The sequence below is a fragment of the Macadamia integrifolia genome, chromosome 6, assembly GCF_013358625.1.
Source record: "Macadamia integrifolia cultivar HAES 741 chromosome 6, SCU_Mint_v3, whole genome shotgun sequence".
NCBI lineage: Eukaryota > Viridiplantae > Streptophyta > Magnoliopsida > Proteales > Proteaceae > Macadamia > Macadamia integrifolia.
In genome coordinates this window covers 21,876,986-21,881,735 of record NC_056562.1, presented here as the reverse complement: position 1 = coordinate 21,881,735, position 4,750 = coordinate 21,876,986, and positions in this window count along the sequence as shown.

The window sequence follows — 4,750 nt, the reverse complement described above, 5'->3', positions numbered from 1 at the left end:
CTCTTATTATGGCCTGGTATCTTTCAAATCTCACATCTAAGAGATCTTGTCTTCTTTCTAAAGTCAGCAAGAGGTGCCTCCTCAGGTTCCCTTTTCCTTTCACCCCTATTGGGTTTGCCTACTCCTCTCTTCAAAAGTGGTGGTTAGACAACCCCTAGATCTGATCCAATGTTTAGCTCAGATACATCTGGGATGGGACATATCATATGTTGATATATCTTCATGTAGTTATCCTTTGTGAAGTAAGTTGCACAGTAGTCTTCAATTTTTTCTCTCTTATGGGCAATAGCAGCCATTGCATGCTTGCAAGATATACTTGATAATTCCCAATCTTTGCATCCACAGGTTCGCAACATCAGATTGACCACATGTCTTCTCTAGAAAGAATCTGTCACCTCAAATTCATCTGTATTACTAAGATACACCTTGCATTTCCTCGAGAGTTCATATACTTCAGCAATCTTCTTCTTCACAAAAGAAGTGACAGGCCCATCCAATGGATGACTTTGATAGTATCTCTTGTTCAATTTCTCCATTACTTTAATCTTAATACTATCAATAAAAGACAATATGGGTTTACTGCTGAGTGGTCCAACCCAGTTGTTAAAACTTTTTGTCATATTATTTGTGATTTTATCATTCTTACAACTAATATGGAAAGTATGTTGAGACCATAATGCTGGAGGCTTCTTCTTTAACTACTCGTATACCTTGATGTTAATCTCTTTGATGGAATTCATTGCACTCTAAAATAGATGCACAGTAGGTGATGTGGAAGCTTCCCAGAAATACTTCTTCAACAAGAGACTATTGTGTTTCCCCTTGAAATTCATGTAGATGTGTCTACTACAATTTCAAATGTGAGCATTGGGAAAGATATCATAGATGACATCTGTCAGTCCCTATGAAACACATAATTCAAGCAATTAAATAATGACCATTCACACAAAAAAAAAATCCTAATACTATCTTGAAGGAATGGAATGGTATACCTTTTGGCCGTCTAACATAAAAGTCAAAGAAGTGTTATCACCAATAGTTCCCAGTGCTTCATATAAACATTCAAGGAAAAATCTTCAACTTGCTTTATTTTCAATTTCCACCACTCCATAGGCAATTGGTAATACCTCATTGTTCCCATCAACAACTACCGCTGATAATAAAACACCACCATATTTTCCCTTCAAGTGGCAACTATCAATTCCTAAGAATGGTCTACAACCATTCACAAAATTTTCCTTACATGCATGAAAGCAAACAAACAACCTTTGGAATATTGGTGACGCACACATGCCATTTTTGTGCTCATACTTGAGTTTAAAAATACTTCCTGGGTTCTTATGCAGTATTAGCCTACCATATGCAGGTAAAAAAGAGTATGACTTTGAATGATTACCTTTATTTTTTTTTTAATGTAATTTGTTGGGCTCTATAAAATTCATATATGGGACATCACAATTAACCCCATAGTTCTTGCATAGTGTAGAAGCCATAGCATCATGATCCCTCTCAGGGTCAGCCCGTAGCTCAGATTCAAGTTTCTCAGCTATCCAATATGAGGTAATAAGCTTATGACCAGGCTGCCATGTACAAGTGTGGTTTGGGTTCAGGGTCTTCAATAAGAATGCAGCCCCATGATCAGTTGGTGAGGGATGACCTCTCCATGTACAACCCTCGATTGTGCACCTCGCTGTGGCCCTTGCCTTCTCATTTCTTTCAAATATATGCCCAAAACTGTGATGGATAGTAAGCTCTTTAAGCTTAACTCTGAACTCATTTACATCAAGATAAATTGCTCCAACATTAAAGTTACTATCATCACTCTCATCATAGCAAATTACTAGCTCAAAATCATCTGGATCATATGCATCCGGATCATAATCATCTAGCTCATTATGGCTACCTACATCCTTCTCAATCTCACACTACTTTATTGTCTTTATCAGAATCTTCAAGCTCACTTTCATTGTTACTCAATTCACCATGATCTGCTAAATCATAAACAAAATCTGCATCACTATTATCTGAATCATCTAAAGATATGATGTCAGGCACATAAGCTCCCTTACTTTTGCTCCCATAATTAGGTCCCTCATTTGAATGTTGCCTAAGAGGCTCAGGATCTACAAGCTCTTTAATTTCCTTACTTCCTTTATGCTTAGAATGCTCAGTCCTCTTTCTAATGGGTGAAAAACCTTGAGAGTTATCACTTGCATTAGCATTTGATTGAGACAAGGTAGTAACCTTTGCAACATGTGAACTATACTCAGAATTACCACTAGAACTCCCCGTTAAATTATATTTTGTCATATCTAACATATCAAAAGTCGTTTTAGTAGCCATTCCATAATATGTGCTCCTAGCACTAGCATTGTGTTTAGGGTTTGCACCTCCACTTACACTTGAACTTCCTGCGTGCATGCTATTGGCCATTGCATTGGAACCCCCTCCTGACAACAACTTGCTTTGCCCTATTTCTTCCCATGTTCTGGTATCTATAATCATCACCTTCACCATCCATTCTATAACAATGTCCATATAAAGTACTGTCCCTTGTGATAACATTGTTGGAATGTGAGTTGATGGTACAATGATCTTTCTCCACATCACTCCATGTAAGATCAAACACAGTCACTTTTATAACATCTTGATGTGTATTTGAAGAGAACAGTTATAGCATAGATTTGTCATCTTCCAATATCACTTCTTCATTGTTTGGCAGTCTAGACTTCATTTTGAATGTCACATCATGACCAACAGGGATATGGTCTACCACAATGCTATAGACATCACATAGCAACTCTATATAATTATATCTTTCTGGGTCTATAATCTTCTCCACATATCTCTCCTGCCAATTAAACTGAGCTCTACACCGCAATTCCATCACTATATAACAAAGAAATAAAAATATCATGTCATATAGCATGCCCATATTAAACAACCAATTAAATTGCTTTCAGGTAGCAAACAAATTGAAAGGAAATTTTATCCAAATAAAAATATCATGTCATATCATGTCCTAATCTATTCTCACAAATTCAAAATTCTATCTTTATGTAATTTTGACCTTACCTTTCCTATTTTGTGTAGATCTAACCTTGATGCAGGAAGGACCTGCAACTTGAATAAAAAAAAAATAAAAAAAACTGAGAGAGAAACTAAAGCAGTTAGTATGTGTCTGTTCAACAGTCTTAAGAGGTTTACTGAGCTTCGAAAGAGAGCAAATATTTTCTACAGAGAAGTAATAAAATTCCAAATGTCTCTCTCCCAGATTCTTTCTTAATGATTTTTTTCAGAGCTACAATATTCTGGAGTTGCATAATCTTATTGAAATTAGAATCAAGCAGAGCTTGTTCACTTCTTATAGAACCATGAAACCAGATATAGTAACACTTCTAATTGAAAATGATTACCTTGCTGAACCATTCTTATAGATTCTTGTTCACAATCAAATCTATCTGAACTACATCTAGTATCATAACTAACATTCAAAAAACATCTTTCAATAAGTAAAATCAAGGAAGCAACAAGTCAGAACCTCACCCAAAATCAAAACCATAGGCCTACAATATAGTGAGGGATATATGGCCGAAAGCAGGATATCAATAGATTCATTACAGGCTAAAACTCAATAATATGTACACTTGAATCGGAAGCGGGGTATATTGAAGATATGCATATATTTTCCTTTTCTATTTATAAATTTGAAGATTCATAGGGTCCTCTTAACAATTCAGAGCGAAATCGCAGCAAGAACCCAGTCGATTGAACCTTTCATGAGGTCCACAAAGATGTCGTTGTCATCCAGAGGTGCCATCGTCTTCTCGAAGATGCCGTCATCTTCTCACAAAGGATGATCGAGAGCGCGATTTGTAGAGGTGTTCCGATGAAGACAATGAGAATGAAAGATCCCCTATAGCTTGGATGAAGACAATGAGAGCGAAAGAGTTGTAGTTATGGTTTGGATGATAAAGATGATGAGATTGAAAGAGTTGTAGTTAGGGCTTGGGTGATGAAGATGAGAGATTGAAAGAGTTACAGTTAGGGCTTAGATGATGAAGACGATGAGATTGAAAGAGGATTTCCCTCTTTTAATCTAATTTTAAGTGAAGGATATTTCGGTCTCTTCACTTCGTTCTGGGGGTATTTTAGATATAAAAAATGTGACATCACCACATAACATATTCAAACTCACGGCCACTAACGGATTGGACTCAAATGTAAGAAACTTTCATGCTTCAGGGGAGGGGCGTAATTTACTCAAACCCTTGGACCCACATGTAATTTCAGAAAACTATAGGGGAGGGGATGCAATTTTCCCAAAAAAATATTGAGGGATGCTAGAAGGTAGCATGGCCCTGTGATGGGAGAGTGCGTTGAAGCATAAATCGGGTAAAATTGTTGGCACCATTTGATAACGTTTTTGCTATTTCTGTGTCTAGAAACAACAGAAATGATTTTCACGTTTCTGGGAACATAAATGGATGGATTTTTGGTGTTTGATAAACTTGTTTCTTGGATCATTTTTGCACACATTACTGTTTGATAATAGTCGCTTCTGGAAATATTTCTTCCGAAAAAATTGCTTAAAACATTAATTACATCCTCTTATTTAATTTAAAAGGAAGTCATAGCCTAGTGGTCCAACACCATTTTCCCAAATTGAACATTTTTGCATATTTTACCTGACATCAACATTTTTAAGTACTATAAATTTATCTAGAATATTATATAGTTATAATAGTCC